This window comes from Vulpes vulpes, chromosome 4 (genome assembly GCF_048418805.1).
Source record: "Vulpes vulpes isolate BD-2025 chromosome 4, VulVul3, whole genome shotgun sequence".
NCBI lineage: Eukaryota > Metazoa > Chordata > Mammalia > Carnivora > Canidae > Vulpes > Vulpes vulpes.
The window spans coordinates 101,225,821-101,245,819 of NC_132783.1; the positions used below are offsets into that span (position 1 = coordinate 101,225,821).

General features: G+C 38.1%; 1 non-coding gene across 1 annotated transcript; it reads left to right on the forward strand.

Moving 5' to 3' along the window:
* Positions 1–16,608: 16,608 nt before the first annotated feature.
* Positions 16,609–16,716, forward strand: LOC112929065 (U6 spliceosomal RNA). The gene has a single exon (XR_003236861.1). It is a non-coding gene; the product is annotated as a U6 spliceosomal RNA (small nuclear RNA).
* The last annotated feature ends 3,283 nt before the right edge of the window (positions 16,717–19,999 follow it).

Here is a 19,999-nt window from a genome sequence, read left to right on the forward strand (position 1 = left end):
TAGACAAAGCTACATTTTCTAGCATCATCTATCAGATGTGTTACAGATTGTGGGAAGGAGGGAATGGAATATGAACATGGTTGCTTGATAGTACTCTTCTACATTTCACCCACAGCTTTCCAGTGGTTTCTCTGTGACTAAATCTTCTTAATGAGTGTATCCCTGGGGTTCTAACTGATAGAATACCCCTTGTTTGCATGTCAGTGTTAGAAGATTGGGTGGCTCAGTCGGTTAGACATCTGCCTTAGGCTTGGGTCATGGTCTCAGGGCCCTGGGATCAAGCTCTACATAGAGCCTCACACGTGCAGGGAGCCTGCTTCTCTTCCTCCCTCTACCACTCCCTCTGCTTGTGTTCTCTTGTGCTCTCTGTCAAATAAATAAATAAATAAATAAATAAATAAATAAATAAATACCTTTAAAAAGAGGCTTGATTTTTGTATATTATATCACTACTTTTTGAAACAGATCTATCTTGAAATTTCACTTTTCTTACATGTAGTAGCTTCAGACTTTCTCACATTTCTCTCAACCATTACCCTTGGATCACTAAGTCATAGACATACTATCTCCTTGAGTGTGGGTATGTTCTTCTAGAGAAGCCAGTTTCCAGTCCCCCCAACACTTGACTTTGGAACCTCTTGGGGAAATAGATATAGAGAGCAGAAAGGAATCAAGATTTCAACTTTAGAGAATGGACTTCCCCCTTTCCACTTGAAATTAAACTTATGTGCCCAAACTTATGTATGGAAGAGAAGCTCTACTCAGGTGAGTTTATTTTACATTCCATGGTACAAGTATTTTGGCTAATGGCTTGAGCTGCTGATTGATACAAATATGCTATGATAGAGATAAGCATGGGTAACTCTACCATGGGTAACTTATGGGTATGCAGAGAACGGGAACTTAATCAGGACCATAGAAGTTCAAGAGATTCTTCAAGGGACTTCAAAGGTCACAACTTGTTTCCACAATCTTTGGGGGCAGCAGGAAATTACCCTGCAGAGATCTTTCCATTCATCCTAATGCAAGGTCCAGGGGAGTCAGAGTCTCCTCTGAGAACCATTTGGCTTTGTCTTCACATATTTCCCTTCTGGAAATGGATCCAGGGACTGGGCCAGAGGAACCGAGCTCTCCTTCCTTCAAAACATCCCCTGGGGTTAAGTCAATATCTCTGTATTAGGAATCCAGAGGTGGATCCTCTCTTTTTGCCAACCTTTGTTACAAAGAACAGAGTTTCATGAACAAATCTGGCTGCTTCCTGCCTAATGACAAACTTGTGAGCATCTCCCTGCTGCAGTTGAGAGTGACCTTTGTGTGATTAAATTAGCCTACATCTTTGTAATATCTTGGACATGCAGAGCACTCTGGAGAGTTTCTTATTGTTCCAAGATGCTTTGGCGACGGGTTGGGGATCCTATGAGGAATTCCATTCAAATTCCCCCATGGACTGCAGAGTAAACACTCCCTGTGCTGACACCCACAAAGTGACATATGTGATTAGCATCTGTGTAAGGTCTCTGTTTGCTCCCAACTCCACTTCCTGGAATCCCTGCTGACCAAGGCTGGTGATAATCTCCAGGACACACTTTATGTTCTCACACTTTGTTGTAACACTGAGGTGAAAAGAGTAGGATTCAGAGTCCAGGAGCCCAAAGCTCAAGCCCCCTTTTCCCCACTTATATGGACTGTGGGACCTTGTAAACAACCCCGTAGGATTGGTGAGAGTGTCAGTGAACAAGGCAGGCCATGCTCAGTATGTTGTTGGCTCCCAATAAGTGATGGCTGGTATTATTACTGCTATTGTTATAGCTATTAAGAGTTAACAAGTGATTGTGCGTAAGTATCCTACATTGAAGACACAGCCTTATCCTCTGGAATTCTCTGAAGCCTGCCTTTCTCAGTCGTACTTTTTCATGGCCCTATGACAGGTAGGTAGGGATCAGGCTACCCAGGGCCCAGGTAGAAATGGTTCTTCTTAATGCCAGCTTTATATCCCAAACATATTGCTTTTTATCTAGGAGTTTCCCCAAATAATTTTTTGAGTTATTTGTAGTTATATGCAAAAGCTAAAGAAGATTCCTACCTGCTTTGTTAAGTAGCATTTCAGCTGCCACTGATCTGACCCTGCGAGGTCTAGTTTTCTAGGATTGCATAAACTTATCTCTGTTTGCTCTATCCATGACCAGTATGATTTTATAATGTCTGTCTTTGGTTCTTCCCTGTAAGGAAGAATTTCTTCACAAATACAGATGCCCATTTAAAGAGCCATTCACACAGAAACAGAAAGACTCTACAATTTTGGATTATTTTTCTTATGAATTTTAACACATACTTGGCTGGGATGCTTACATCCCAAAGGAAGGGTTAACTTAGTGGCCAAACATGGGTTTCACTATCTAGGTTCCCTCAAGTACCAGCAGTATAAATTCTCCAGTCATAAACTCTTATCTATAAATGAGGGTGGTAATAATAATTTCTATTTTGTAAAGTATTTGTAGGATTTAAATGAAACAATTAAGGTAGAAACTCGGTGTAACATCTCATTCAGAGTAAATGCTCAATAAATGGAATATTAGGATTAGAAATACCAATTGGAATTGGGATTAGAATTAGGATTAATATTAGTATTCCTTGTCTTCACATATTCTATGTGTCTGTCTGGTTGACCCTTCCTATGTTCTCTGTTGATACAAAATCATCCCTCAAAATCTACTTCAGAAAACATCTCTTCTAGGATACCTCCCCTGTTCTCCCAGGTAGAATTTATCCATCCCCCTAGTACCTTTTAATCTTCCTCTGTTGTAATACTGATTCCTTTAAGTGGCATTCATGTATCAGTGTGGGCATCTCTCCTGCTAGACTGCTTCCTGAGAGTGGGCACTGGGTCTAGGTCATGTCTGCATGACCTGTCAGAAAATCTTCTAGAACTGTCTCTTCTTAAAGGCTCTATAAATTTAAAGGAACTGCAGAGCTACTCAAGATATAAGCAGACCCAGAAGTGCACAGAGATCTGATGACTAGAGGAAAATCAAGATGAAACCCTCCACCTCAGCTGCATTGTGCAACTTCCAAATAGTGTTCCTTATCACAGGAGTTAGGCCAACTTGCCAGGTTTGGGGCACATTGAGAAAGTTTCTGAAAGTTACACCAAGTCTCTGCCTGCCCAGAAAGACAGGAACTAGTGAATGACTCTGCCTTGTCGTGCTGTCAGATGCCATGCAGACATTGAGGCATGAGACACTTTTCAGTGGTTGGCATTGCTTTATTTATTTACTTTGTAGGAAGGTGAGTTTAGAGCTTCATGCCAGTCCCACTCCTCCTCTTTTATTCATGAAAGCTCCTTTCTTCTTGGTATTTATTGCTATGAGTCACTTCTCTGTGTGCCAGATGGAAGATGCAAAGCTTGGGCTCCTGTGAAAAAACATGAGGTTTAGGGTGGGGTATCAAGCTGAGTAGGCTGTGGAATGGGAGCTGGGATAAGGACATTTTTAGATGGAATCAAGCTTCCAGTCTCCTCCCTCTAGTCCCACAGGGTTTGATCAGTTCTCTAGGCATGGTTATTTGCATGTATTTTCTTTCTTGCTCCCATACATTGCAGGAGAAATTTAATCCTTACAGACTCATTTATTAAACTCATTAAGCTGTGGTTTAATGAGAATAATTGTTTGAGTGTGCATCCCTCCAAGTTTACTCCTAGCCGCTATGATTTCCTGTCTTTGAAGAAGTTGGGCACTCAGATCTGAGATGAATCTTCCTCAGGCCTCTTGTTCCAGAATGGAGGCCTCTCCATTCCAGATAGGAATGGGGCACATGTGCAGAGGCACACCATTTGCCTCTCTGTGTGTCCTGGTTACCAGATACAGCATTGGCACCATATCTGTCCTTCTAGGTCAGGAGGACTACATCTATCTAGACCTGGAAGATTTTACTTTATTTAAAGATTTTATTTATTTATTCATGAGATTCACACACAGAGAGGCAGAGATACACGCAGAGGGAGAAGCAGGCTTCCTGGAGGGAGCCCAATGTGGGACTATATCCCAGAACCCCAGAATCATGCCCCAAGTTGAAGGCAGACACTCAACCACTGGGCCCATCCCTAGACCTGAAGGATTTTAGAATCTCAAAAGCCATGGTCTTTTGGGTTTATTATAGGTTATATCACTTCTTTAAAGCTTGCTCCAGTAGCTAACATGATCTCTTCCTTGGTTTGATTCTCTTTTTACCTCTTTTATATCACTGTTTATTTATTTCTTATATTGCAGATATAAATAATGTACTCCATTAGATGGTAACTAACGTGTAATAGTGCCTGAAAGCACAACCACAAGTTTGGGAATCAGAGAGACCAGGGCTGTCTTAAGTTGATGGGTATCCCACCTTGGAAAACTCAGTTAAAATCTCTGAGGCTTGGTTTTCTATCTTCATTTAAAACCTCTTTTAAAACAGACAGAAAAATGTATAAACATAAAATACAATTTAATGAATTCTTATGAAATGTGTACACCTAGATCACATAAATCATGGCACAATACAGAACTTTATCAGGACCTTGGAGGCCCTCTCTGTGCCCTTTTCTTATCACATTTCATCCCCTTCACCTAAATGTAACTATAACTTGAATCATATAGTGATAACTTCTTTGCATTTCTTCAAGTCCACCATGTAAATACCCCTAAATACTGTAGGGATTTTTCCCTGGTTTGAATGTTGTTTAAATGGAAATCTATAGTATGTGTTCTTTGTGCATGGCTTATTTTCTTCAGTGTTATGTTTGAGTGGTTCAGCCACTTTATTGTGTGTAGCTGTAATTCACTCATGTTTGTCACTGTGTAGTGTTCCATTGCATGAATATACCATATTTTATATGGCCAGTTAGGTTAGTCCCAGTTTGGGGTCATGACAGCTAATGCTGCTGTGAACTTTCTTGCCTTTGTCTTCTGTGGCACATGTGCATGAATCCTGTAATTGCTGGGTCACAAGGCATGGATTATCTTCAAATTTAATAGATAATTCAAAAGTGTTTCCAAAGTGTACCAATTTATAAATCTATCAATGGTATATGAGAATTCCCATCATTTTCCATCCTCACCAACACATTGTATTGTCCATTGTTTTAGCTTTCAGCTATTTGACTAGATGTGTGATAATATTTCATTTGATTTTATCTTGCCTTTTCTTGATCCTTGTGTACCTTTCTTAATGTTTATGGATTATTTGGATTTTCTCTCTTTTTTGAGAGAGAGAGAGAGTGAGAGAGCAAGAGAACATGTGCACAAGGGAGTAGGGGAAAGGTAGAGGAAGATGGAGAGGGATAATCTTAAGTAGGCTCCATGCCTAGTGTGGAACCTGATGTGGGGCTCATTCCCACAAACAAGAATTTGATTTCAACTGACTGAATGATCCAGATGCCCCGGATTTTCTCCCTTTTGAAGGACCTTTAGTGTCTCTGCTCCATTTTCCTTTTTTTAAAACTTTTGTTTAGACCTTCAGGTCTAAACCTTCAGGTCTTTGCCTATATTTCTGCTGGATTGTCTATATTATCTTTATCAATTTATGAAAATTCTTTACATCTTCTGAATATGAGCTCCTTTTAGGTTATATGTTTTGCTAATATCTTTTCACCCTCTGTGGTATGCTTTTTTATTTGTTTATTAATACATCTTGAAAAAAAATGAAGTTCTTAACTTGAATGTGGTCAAATTTATCAGCTTAATGCTTTTTATGTAATATCTAAAACTTTTATCTCAAACTAAAGATAATCCTCTCTATTATAATCTAAAATATTATTGTTTGCTTTTCATATTTAGGTCTATAATACACCTAGAATTGATTTTTTTTTGATTGATGGTGTTAAGATTGGAGTCAAATTTATATTTTCCCATAGGCATACCTAATTATCCCAGTACTATTTACTGAAAAGACCATCCTTTCTCCACTGTGACATTTTTAAGATAAATCAAATATCACTTTATTGTGTTAGATCTGCTTCTGTTATGCATTATTATTTATTTGTCTAAACTGATATTTATAAAATATTACCTTAATTATTATAACATTATAATAAATCTTGATATCCAATATAGCAAGTCTTCCCACCTTGTTTTCCCTATTTAAATTGTCTTTGCTATTCTTGCATGTTTGCATTTCTATTTACATTTTAAAATTATATTGGAAATTCCACAGGAAAGATTTTAGGATTTTTTGAAGGCAGAATCAATCTGGAGGGAATTAAACACTTTTGCAATAATGAGTCTTCTAATTTATAATTAAGATATATCTCTGTTTAGGACTTTTAAGATTTCTATCATTAAATGTTATAATATTCTATTAGGAAGTTTTTCACATATTTAGTTAGATTCATTCCTAGGAATTTGATTTCTTTAATCTATTGTGAATGATATCTCTTTATGAAGCTTGTTTTCAAACTGCCACTTGAATTTAGAAATGCAATTGATTTTTGTATGTATCAAACATGTTAATTTTATTTTGCTTAGTCATTTCATTTACATTATTTCTCATATTTACCATCTTAATTGTTCCATGTTTCTTCCTGCACTTCTTTCCTTTTGTCTTAAGAGACTCCTTTAGTATTCCTTTTATTACAGATCCACTGGCAGCAAATTCTGTTTTTTTGTGGTCTGAAAATGACCATATTTAATTTTTTTTCTGTTTGTTTCTTTGAATTGGAATCCTAATAAAGTTTATATACATGGTAACTCCTTGATAAGATTTTTAATTATTTTAATCTATTGTTTCTCTCTATGTCTTCTCTTTACTACATTTTAACTTTTGAAACCATCCTGATTTATCCTGTAGAATTTCTCCATAAACTTAGTTTTTCTGATAGCATCCCTGGAGTGTCACTTAACAAGTCCCTCTCTCCTCTATTTCTCACAAATTGGTAGCTAATGGATTTATTGCAGACAGATTCAGTTATTTGGCAAGACTATTCAGATATGGTATTGAATCTTTTCCTCAGGAGACACATAATATCTGGTTGCCTGTTCTATCTGATGAAAGTAGTTACCAAATGTAACTATATTATGTCAATGACTCTTACATTATGTTAGACAACTCACTTTCAGTTGTCTGAAGACTTTCATCTAATACTTTCTTCCAAAAATTCTAATGAAAATAATATTCTGAAGGTTTATTTAGGCCTTTATTCTTGAAAGAGAGTGTGAATGACTAAATGATCGGCTCACATTTCCCTCCATGGGAATTTTAAATATCATTGTCTTTTGGCATAAGTATAGCTATTATAAAATTAGATGGCTGTATGATTTTTTTTCTTTAAACATGGTAATTTCTTTAAACCTGGTAATTTTGTGTGGATATCCAAATGATTTTTTTCCATTTATATAAAGTTTCATTGCTTTTTCTATAATATATTTGGTGTTAGTTGTTCCGAGTTGATTTTTGGAGCCAAGATGTGAGTCCTTTCAATATGTGCTTTCATGTCTTATTTTTTTTCCAAATTCCACAAAGTTGTCTTGAATTATATTTCAATATTTTTCCCGATTGCTTTGATTTTATTTTCTTTAGTGAAATCAGCTATGTATTCAGATATCTTTGCTTATTTTCTTTATTTTTTATTTTTTTCAGCTAATTTTAGTCTTAACTTCAGTTTTTTCTTTCACTTTCTATTTCTCTTAAGTCATTATTTTTATTCTTATGTTTCTTCTAGTTTAATCTTCATTTCTGAGATAAATTTGTTTTCCTTTTTTTCTCTTTCTTGAATTCTCACTTTATTTCTGAGTTTTTCAATTTTTGATATATGCTATTTTTTTTATCTTTGTCAATTATCTTAATTTGTTTTAACTTGTCTTGATATATTATTTTGCAGTCTTTAACTGGGTTAGAATCTTTATTTTTTTGTTTCCAGTCTAGTTTCATTGTCTGTAGGGATGTTATTCTGCTCCTCATTTTCTTTTTTCTCATCATATCTTCCAATGGATAATGAACAAGGTTCTTTTTGGTTTCTTTTCTTTGCACATCAAATTAGTGCTCTTGTACTTTCAGGAACTAGAGTGAATAGTTTCCCTAGTTTTGTTACTCAAGAGTTTCTCCTTCTATTGTAAAGTGTTAAAAAATATGACCTCATATTTTAGGAGATCTCCTGGCATTTTTCCCCTTCTTCACTTTTATCTAGCTCTTCTCTTTTCATTGTCACTTTTGCCTCTGTCCTACTCAACTTTAACTCTTTCCCAACCTTTTTCCTACAATAGAGGGTTTCATCCTGGATGAAAACTTGAGTGGTTTAGTTTTGAAAATTCATAGGGCCCTGGCTGCTTCAGCCATTCACACCTTCTTATGGATCCCATTCCCCTCCATTGTAAATTGCAATGTAAAAAATTCCTCCCAGTTTTGGCATCTCAATCTCAGTTTGGACTCTTACACTTTTCAGAGAATAACTGTCAAGCACTTTGTGGTTCTTATTTCAGGACAATAAATACCCTGTTGCTTCTCTCTGCTTCTCACAAACATGCTCACACCATACATGTCCAGTAGCTGCTGTCCAATGATTCATCCAAATCACTTTGTTTGGATGGGTAGACATATCTTAATCTCTATTTTTGTTATAGATATTATTCTTGGTCTCTTAGTTTTTCAGTGTTGGTCGCCTGAGTATTTTTTATAGGGTGATTCACAGAGACTACTAAAAAACAAACAGCTGTGTTCCCAGAATTCTTCTGTCACCTTTATTATTGAAGAATATTTTTTTGCTGACAATTGTTTTCTTAAATCAAAAAAAAACCCTGTCATTCCACTGTCTGCTGGCTTTCACTATCAAGGTGGAAAGTCAGCTGTCATTCTTACTGTTACTTTGAAGGGTATCTGCATTTTCCTTTAGCTTTAAAAATATATCCTTTAAAAATTTTTCAATATTATGTTTCTAGGTATAGGTTTATTTTTATATAACACTTGGGATTTATTAGGTTATCTCAAATCAGTAGGTCAATATTTTCATCTATTTTGAGCCATTTTCAGTCATCATCCCTTCTTCCATATTTTCTTTTCTCCTGTTAATTCTCTGGTTACAGATATGTTAGACCTCCCAATTGTATCCTCTGGGATCCTACCTGCTCTGTTGTTTCATATACATTTTTCTCCCTATGATACTCCTGAATACTCTCTTTTGATCTCTCTTCTAGTTTATGTATTCTTTCTTCAGATCTATTTAATAAACTATTGAATCCAACCAATGAGTTTCTTTATTAATTCTAAAATCTCTAGTTATTTGCTAAATCTTGGAAACTAGATTTAATGACTACTAGTTCTTTGCTGAAAATATCAAGTTTGGCTTTTATATTTGTGAGACTGTTTTTCTGTTTATTAGTAACATGCTTGCTCTGGAATTCTTTTAGAAGAAGATATTTTGCATATTTTTTCCAGAATTTTAAAAATTGTCTTCAGCTTGAACCACCTAGTCCACCATTGCTCAAGACTTGATTTCTTCATATGTAAAATAGAGTCCATAAATACTGATTTTAAGGGGGGGTGGGGCAAGATGGCAGAGGAGTAGGGTCCCCAAGTTACCTGTCCACACCAACTTACTTAGATAACTTTCAAATTAGCACTTTGTTAGCACTTCTAACAAAGTAGGAAGGCGGAAAAAATAAAAATAAAAAAGAATCAAATGGGGGAGGGGCCCCACGAGGAGCCAGCTAACCGGGTAGCTAGAGCCTCTGGGACTGGAAAACCCAGTCTGGGAAAAGCAGGAACGTAAAAAACCCGCACCAGATTCTTCCCGGAGGGAAAGGCACTCAACATGGAAGCCGGGCAGAACCACAGGAGGAGAAGTGGAGCCTCCAGGTTCCCCTGGGTCACTAACAGAGGAGATGCGCCTGGGGGAGAGTGCACCACAGACTGTGGGCCAAGCTCGGTAAAGGGCTGGAGCCCCCACCTGGCGGGGCCTCGGGAGAAGCTCAGGTGGGGGCTTCAGGGGGAGGGGGCTGCGCCCCACTGCCTTTGGGAGCCCGGTCGGGGAGCACGATTCCAGCCACACAAGTCCCAGATCCCAGGGCGCCGGGGTACACAATTCAGGATCCTGCGCTCCCCCCAGGACAAGAAGAGGTGGGGAGGGCACAGGACAGTGAGGATGCTCCTGCCACTGGGCTCCCCCGAGCTGTGCAGATCAGTGGCCCCCACCTCCAGGAGCATCCGGGCCAGCGCGGACTGGGAGCTACCATAGTTACTTTGGGAGATGACTACAGGGCTGGGGAGGCTGACCGCCATCACTGTTGCTGTTCCTCCTGGTGTCACCCTGTGCCTGGGACAGAGCAGGCTGCAGGGAACAGTGGCATCACATGATAAACACTCCCATTGAGCCATGCATCTGGCAGGGGGCGGGGCAGCGCCCCCAGGTGCCCACACCTGAGAGTCAGCACAGCAGGCCCCTCCCCCAGAAGACAACTGGAAGGACAGGGGAAGAGCAAGTTCTGGCCAAGCAGCTTGGGAAAGCTCCAGGGGAAGTCAAGGGATATACAGTATATATAACCAGAGGAAACCTCTCCTAGTTTTTGTTTTTGATTTTTGTTTTTTCTTTCTTTTTCCAATACAACTCCTTTTTAGCCACTCTGCATGAGCAAAATGACTAGAAAGAAGAACTCACAACAGAATAATCAGAAACAGTACTCTCTGCCACAGAGTTACAGAATTTGGATTACAATTCAAAGTCAGAAAGCCAATTCAGAAGCACAATTATAAAGCTACTGGTGGCTCTAGGAAAAAGCATAAAGGATTCAAGAAATTTCATGATTGCAGAATCTAAATCTAATAAGGCCAAAATTAAAAGTCAATTAAATGAGATGCGATCCAAACTGGATGTCCTAACGACGAGGGTTAATGGGGTAGAAGAAAGAGTGAGTGACATACAAGATAAGTTGATGGCAAGGAAGGAAGCTGAGGAAAAAAGAGAAAAACAATTAAAAGACCATGAGGAAATGTTAAGGGAAAAAAATGACAGCCTCAGAAGGAAAAATCTAGGTTTAATTGGGGTTCCAGAGGGTGCCAAAAGGGACATAGGCCCAGAAAGTGTATTTGAACAAATCACGGCTGAGAACTTCCTTAATTTGGGGGGCGGGGGGGACAGGCATTCAGATCCAGGAGATAGAGAGATCCCCCACTAAAGTCAGTATAAACCTCGACATTTGATAGTGAAACTGGCAAATCCCAAAGATAAATAGAAAATCCTTAAAGCAGTAAGAGACAAGAGATCCCTAACTTATATGGAGAGAAATATTAGATTAACAGCAGACCTCTCCACAGAAATCTGGCAGGCCAGAAAGGGCTGGCAGGACATATTCAGGGTCCTAAATGAGAATAACGTGCAGCCAAGAATACTTAATCCAGAAAGCTCTCATTCAGAATAGAAGGAGTGATAAAGAGCTTCCAAGATAGGCAGAAACCGAAAGAATATGTGACCACCAAACCAGCTCTCCAAAAATAATTAAGGGAGACCCTGTAAAAGAAAGAAGAAGCCCTGGTGGCCCAGCAGTTTAGTGCCGCCTTCAGGCCAGGGTGTGATCCTGGAGTCCTGGGATTGAGTCCCATGTCAGACTCCCTGCATGGAGCCTGCTTCTCCCTCTGCCTGTGTCTCTGCTTCTTTCTGTGTGTGTCTGTCATAAATAAATAAAATTTTTAAAGAAAGAAAGAAAGGAAGAAAGAAAGAAAGAAAGAAAGAAAGGAAGGAAGAAAGAAAGAAAGAAATAAAGAAGATGCCCAAAGAAATAATCCACAAACAGGGACTGAATAGGTATTATGATGACACTAAATTCATATCTTTCCATAGTACCTCTGAACGTGAATGGGCTTAATGATCCCATCAAAAGACTCAGGATTTCAACTAGAGAAAAAAGCAAGACCCATCTATTCGCTGTCTACAAGAGACTCATTTTAGATCTAAGGACACCTACAGCCTGAAAATAAAAGAGACCATGTACCATTCAAATGGTCCTCAAAAGACAGCGGAGGTAGCAATACTCATATCAGATAAATTAAAGTTTATCCCAAAGAATGTAGTAAGAGATGAAAAGGGGCACTATATCATACTTAAAGGGTCTATCTAACAAGAAGACCTAACAATCATGAATATTTATGCCCCTAATATAGAAGCTGTAAAGTATATCAATTAATAACCAAAGTTAAGACGTATATAGATAATACACTAATACTGGGAGACTTAAACATGGCACTTTCTGCAAATGACTGATATTCTTAGCACAACATCTCCAAAGAAATAAGAGTTTTAAATGATACACTGGACCAGATGGATTTCACAGATATTTACAAAACTTTACATCCAAACGAACTGAATACACATTCTTCTCAAGTGCACATGGAAATTTACCAGAATGGACCACATACTGGGTCACAAATCAGGCAGGCCTCCCAATACCAAAAGATTGGGAAGGTCCCCTGTATATTTTCAGACCATAAAGCTTTGAAATTAGAACTCAATCTCAAGAAGAAATTTGGAAGAAATCCAAACACGTGGAGGTTAAAGAGCAACATGCTAAAAGATTAAAGGGTCAACCAGGAAGTTAGAGAAGAACTAAAAAGATTCATGGAAAGTAATGAGAATGAAGATACAACCATTCAAATCTTTGGGATACAGCAAAAGCAGTCCTGAGGGGGAAATACATCGCAATACAAGCATCCCTCAAAAAATTGGAAAAACCTCAAATAAAAAAGCTAACCTTGCACCTAAAGGAACCGGAGAAAGAACAGCAAATAAAACCTACACCAAGCAGAAGAAGGGAGATAATAACGATTCGAGCAGAACTCAATGAAATAGAGACCAGAAGAACTGTGGAACAGATCAACAAAACCAGGTGTTGGTTCTTTGAGAGAATTAATAAGTTAGATAAGCCATTATCCAGCCTTATTAAAAACAAAAGAGAAAAGACTCTAATTACTAAAATCACAAAATGAAAAAGGAGAGATCACCACCAATACCAAGGAAATACAAACGATTTTAAAAACATATGATAAGCAGCTATACACCAATAAATTAGGCAATCTAGAAGAAATGGATGCGTTTCTGGAAAACCACAAACTACCAAACTGGAGCAGGAAGAAATAGAAAACCTGAACAGGCCAATAACCAGGGAGGAAATTGAAGCAGTCATCAAAAACCTCCCAAGGCACAAAAGTCTAGGGCCAGATGGCTTCCCAGGGGAATTCTATCAAACGTTTAAAGAAGAAACAATACCTATTCTACTAAAGCTGTTCCAAAAGATAGAAAGGGATGGAATACTTCCAAACTCGTTCTATGAGGCCAGCATCACTTTATTTCCAAAACTAGGCGAAGACCCCACCAAAAAGGAGAATTATAGACCAATATCCCTGATGAACACAGATGCAAATATTCTAAACAAGATACTAGCCAATAGGATCCAACAGTACATTAAGAAGACTATTCACCATGACCAAGTGGGATTTATCCCCGGGATGCAAGGCTGATTCACCACTCATAAAGCAATCAACGTGATAGATCATATCAAGAGGAAAAACAAGAACCATATGATCATCTCAATAGACGCAGAGAAAGCATTTGACAAAATACAGCATCCATTCCTGATCAAAACTCTTCAGAGTGTAGGGATAGAGGGAATATTCCTCAGCATCTTAAAAGCCATCTATGAAAATCCCACAGCAAATATCATTCTCAATAGGGAAACACTAGGAGCCTTTCCCCTAAGATCAGGAATAAGACAGGGATGTCCACTCTCACCACTGCTATTCAACATAGTACTAGAAGTCCTCGCCTCAGCAATCAGGCAACAAAAAGAAATAAAAGGCTTTCACATTGGCAAAGAAGAAGTCAAACTCTCCCTCTTTGCAGATGACATGATACTGTACGTAGAAAACCCAAAGACTCCACCCCAAGATTGCTAGAACTCATACAGCATTCAGCAGCGTGGCAGGATACAAAATCAATGCGCAGAAATCAGTGGCATTTCTATACACTAACAATGAGACTGAAGAAAGAGAAATTAAGGAGTCAATCCCATTTACAATTGCACCCAAAACAATAAGATACCTGGGAATAAACCTATCCAAAGAGGTAAAGGATCTATACCCTAAAAACTACAGAACACTTCTGAAAGACATTGAGGAAGACACCAAGAGATGGAAAAATTTCCATGCTCATGGATTGGAAGAATTAATATTGTGAAAATGTCAATGCTACCCAGGGCAACTTACACATTCAATGCAATCCCTATCAAAATACCATGGACTTTCTTCAGAGAGTTGGAACAAACCATCTTAAGATTTCTGTGGAATCAGAAAAGACCCTGAAAAGCCAGGGGAATATTAAAAAAGAAAACCAGAGCTGGGGCATCACAATGCCAGATTTCAGGTTGTACTACAAAGCTGTGACCATCAAGACAGTGTGGCACTGGCTCAAAAACAGACACATAGATCAATGGAACAGAATACAGACTCCAGAAATGGGCCCTCAACTCCATGGTCAACTAATATTCGACAAAGCAGGAAAGACTATCCACTGGAAAAAGGACAGTCTCTTCAATTAATGGTGCTGGGAAAATTGGACAGCCACGTGTAGAAGAATGAAACTAGACCATCCTCTTACACCATACACAAAGATAAACTCAAAATGGATGAAAGATCTAAATGTGAGACAAGAATCCATCAAAATCCTAGAGGAGAACACAGGCAACACCCTTTTTGAACTTGGCCACAGCAACTTCTTCCAAGATACATCCATGAAGGCAAGGGAAACAAAAGCAAAAATGAATTATTGGGACTTAGTCAAGATAAAAGGCTTCTGCACCGCAAAAGAAACAGTCAACAAAACTAAAAGACAAGCTACAGAATGGGAGAAGATATTTGCAAATGACCTATCAGATAAAGGGCTAGTATCCAAGATCTATAAAGAACTTACTAGACTCAACACCAAAGAAACAAACAATCCAATCATGAAATGAGCAAAATACATGAACAGAAATCTCACAGAGGAAGACATAGACATGGCCAACAAGCACATGAGAAAATGCTCCACATCCCTTGCCATCAGGGAAATACAAATCAAAACCACAATGAGATACCACCTCACACTAGTGAGAATGGAGAAAATTAACAAGACAGGAAACAACACATGTTGGAGAGGATATGGAGAAAGGGGAACCCTCTTGCAGTGTTGGTGGGAATGTGAACTGGTGCAGCCAATCTGGAAAACTATGTGGGGGCTCCTCAAAGAGTTAAAAATATATCTGCTCTACGACCCAGCAATTGCACTGCTGGGGATTTACCCCAAAGATACAGATGCAGTGAAATGCCGGGACACCTGCATCCCGATGTTTCTAGCAGCAATGTCCACAATAGCCAAACTTGAAGGAGCCTCGGTGTCCATCGACAGATGAGTGGATAAAGAAGCTGTGGAATATTACTCAGCCATTAGAAATGACAAATACCCACCATTTGCTTCGACGTGGATGGAACAGGAGGGTATTATGCTGAGTAAAGTAAGTCAATTGGAGAAGGACAAACATTATATGGTCTCATTCATTTGGGGAATATAAAAAACAGTGAAAGGGAATAAAGGGGAAAGGAGAGAAAATGAGTGGGAAATATCAGTGAGGGTGACAAACATGAGAGACTCCTAACTCTGGGAAACGAACCAGGGGGTAGTGGAAGGGGAAGTGGGGCGGGGGTTGTGGGGACTGGGTGACAGGCACTGGGGGGGCACTTGATGGGATGAGCACTGGGTGATATGCTATATGTTGGCAAATTGAACTCCAATAAATAGAATAATAAAAAATTTCATATCAATCTGGCATTTTATAATACAAAATGCTTTATACAGTTAATTCTCAGTTGGGTCCCATAGCATTGTGGAATGATAAAGTATTTTTAAGCAAAACAGATATGAGTTTGAATCTTGGTGCTACTTTACTTCTCTGAGCCTCTTTTCTTCTTCTGTATGTTTAAAACATATACAACAAGGAGAGATAATCTATGTTCCAGTCCAGTTACTGAAATAAGCAATATCTGCATTTTTTAGAGAATTGATTCTAATTATCACTATTCTTAATTTTTCCAGTAAACAATGAGGAATGTAATATTGTTGTCTTTTTTGCATATGAGAAAATCAAGGGTAAATTTAAGCAATTTTCCACATGATACCCAACAGAAAGAACAAAGATTTAAATCAACCATATGCTTTCCCCTGTACCATAGGGGAAGGAGATCACTTCATCATTTTACAAGCATGGAGTATGTGAAATAGTAAAGAATTAAGAGCTGGATGGTATTATAATATGGAAGGTTTATAGCCATTTAACTGACCAGACCTCTATAATGTTGACCAAAATCCACCTGGATGTGGTGCAGTGCATTCTCTTTAGCCCTACAGAGCTTTGACTGGCTTATCTTCTTCAATAATTTCATTAAATTAAATAAAGAACATTCTGATTAAATATGTAGACAGAGAATGCAACAAGTAAGTGAAATGTTGGATATCAAAATCCAAATTGATTTTAAAAGAAATAGGTAAGAAGAATGAATCAAAATAATGAAATCAACTTTACCAGAGATCAGGAAAAAATTCCTATATTCATAATAAAAAAATTAAGCATGCTCACTTCAACAGCACATATACTGATATTGGAATGATAGAGAGAAGGTTCAGCATGGCCCCCGTGCAAAAATGACACATAAATCTGTGAAGCGTTCCATGTTTTTTTTTGTTTTGTTTTTTGTTTTTAGTTAAACATCATAGAATTGGAGAGACATGGTTTAACAGAAGTTAAATATAAAAGCAACTACAACTAAGTTGACTACAAGCTCAATATTATCAATAATATGGCAAATCTACCACTTAATCATTGATTCCATTCAAAGAAATTCAGCATCATACACAATGAACATGACAGTCTCAAAGTGTTCTGGGCTGGTCAATCTTTACCTGGAATTTCACATTCAGTTCTGAACATTATATTTTGAAAAGAACCTTGACAAACTAAAAGCCACCTGGGAAACATTCCCAGGATGGTAAAAAGCTCAAAATATTATGCAAGAAATGCTTTGGAGATACTGGAGAGTCTATACCAAGGAAAGAAAACAAATGGGAAATATTATAATGAAGGATCCAGTTGGGAAAAAGCTTTAACTTAGTCTGTGTAGATCCAAATAGCACACCACAGACCATGCAAGGGAGACATCTCATAGGGCAAATGGATGGAAGTGAATGCTAATGAAGCCTACTTTTTAACAAGTACAGAGTTAATATGGATCTTATATACTCTTTTTCTCACAAAACCTCTTTAGATAGTAAGCACTGCTACCACTATTTACAGATATAAAAAATTTTAGCTTAAAAATTTAAAATAACTTGCCCAAGGTCCTAAAACTAGTAAGTTCCTAATCAGGGATGCATCCTGACAATCCTAAATTATAGGTATTATTTCAGTTATGAAATAATCTGAATTATCAAATTTGCTAAAGGTCAAAGGTAATTACATGGTGGAACTGCCTTAATAAACACTTAACTTGTGCCAGGACCTGGGCAATATATTTCACAAGTACAGTTTATTTTAACACAAATGTGTTAAAGGGTATTGTTGTGAAGGGTATTGTTATTCCCTTCTAACAGATAAGGATATTGAGGCATAGATAGATAAAGCAACTTGCTCAAAATCGTAAGTGACTGAGATGAGATGAAAACCCAGGTCCATGTGGCTTAACCACATGAGGCTTTTGAGGCTATGAGGGTTATGCTGCCTCTCCTAGAGAAGCAGAAATAATTTTCTACCAACTAAATCTCTCTAAAAATGCTTGAAGAAGCAGTCAGGTCTTCATCACTGAACTGGTCCAAGTAGAGGCTGGTGGGCCTGTGTGAGGGTAGAGCTATGATGAGCTACCTGGAAACTTCAAACCTCTATGATTCTGTTAAATTTGTTTTTCAGATTCATTCTTCACAGGACATGCTAAGTACCAAATAGGCACTCGGTAAGTAGCTGTTGACTTGAATGGAATAGAAGTCCCCTCTCTAGAAGGGAACCCCTAGGGGCTTTGCTGTGGGAGTTGTGGCTTTGCAAATGAACTTTCTAGCTATTTGTGTCAAGGCTGAATTAGAGGGAGGCGGGCTTCCCAGCATAACTAGCAATTAGAGTCCAACCCAAAAATTCATACATTGGACTGGCTGCTTGCGTGGGAAGGAGAGGGAAGGAGGCACTTTCAAGGGATAAACTAGAGACAGCCATAGGCAGCAGCTCTGTGAGCCGTGGCCACAAGAACAGCCTGGACAGCTGGCCTCAGTCTTGATTTGGATTAAGATGTTTATTCTGCTCTGCCTCCCAGGCCTCTCCCTTCCTGCCCCAAGGGCTGTCCACTCAAGTATCTGAAGAGGTGATTAATTTGATACAGACTCTCAGAACCTGCCAAGAAATGTTCTCGGACTAAGACTCACACTGGGGGTGAAAGATACCCTCCCAGTGGTACCATATAGAAATTCCCTCCCTTTGCTCACTCCTATAGTTGAAAGGTCATGATCCATGAAAAAATCTGAATTAAATGCATGCCATGCTGAGCTTTTGCCTAAGCATAGATTTAACTGGCACCGTGAAATGGTAATGTAGGGAGATCATGTAACCCAAGTCTTAATTTGGGGTTCCCTGGGAGCAAGCTTTCTGAGAGGAATATGCATAGATTGTACATTTGATTTTTAGAGAGGATAAAAAGTCCTCTTGCTCAATGCCCACCCCACTGGTTTATCATAAATACCCAAATTATTACTTCCTTGCATTAAAGCAATGGTTCTCAAACATTTTGGTCTCAAATCTCATTTATACTCTTAAAAATAGTGGAGGATCCCAAAGAGCCTTTGTGTGAGTTATACCTCTCAATATTCACCATATTGGAAATTAAAACAAATTTTTAAAACTTCACTAATTCCTTTTAAATAATAATATATTATCCTATGTTAACATAGTATTTTTCTGAAAAATAATATATTTTCTAAAACAAATATACTTCATTAAGACTGTCAGCTTTACAGTTTTGAAAATCTCTTTAATGTCTGGCTTAATAGAAGGCAGCTGGATACTAAGATCTGCTTCTGCTTTTAATCTGTTGTGATATGTTATTTGGGTTGAAGGTTATGAAGAAAATCCCACCTCACTGTAAGTAATTAGAGAAATACTCCAAGAGAGGAGTATTTCAACAGCCTTTTTAGATAACCGTGGTGATTTTTTTTAGCACACCAAAACAAGTTATAGTATGTAACCTGACCCCATATCAATGAACTTTTCATACTCTATTACATTAAAATCCATTGATCTGTCCTGCACTTTGAATAGATCTTCTACCCATGCATGGTTTTATAATATCATACATACATTAATCATTTAGGAAATATTGATTCACTGAGTTATACAGATCTTCTAAATGTTGATACATTTCATTATACAATACAAAAAAATCTCACATCTATTAAGATCACCACTCATTTTACCAGAAAAATTTTTAAGTATTGGAAACTTGTTAAGCTCATGATGGTAGGTGAAATTTTTTAAAATTCTGATTTTCACTTGCAAGTTTAAACTTTATCATTGAAAACAGATAGTGTCAGTTGTTTTCCTTGAAATGACAGACTCACTTGTTCATTTTTGAGAAAATGTCTGCTAGATACTCAAGTCTGAACAACCAGCTTGTTTGTCAATCATTTTTTCAAGAAAAGATGGTGTTCCATTGCAAAAGTGGCTGGTTTAGTTCACAGCCCCCCAAAATCTCACAAGTGCTTTTTCTTAAGAATTTGGTATGCCTCAAAAGTGTTTTATATGTGCTTCCCATTTTGTCACAGAAAATATTAAAAATATGTGTACTCTGGGCTCCTGGGTGGCACAGTCAGTAAAGCATCTGACTGTTGGTTTCAGCTCATGATCTCAGGGGCATGAGATCCAGCCCCACGCTGGGCTCCACGCTCAGCATGGTGTCTGCTGAAGTTTCTCTCTCTCTGCATTCCCCA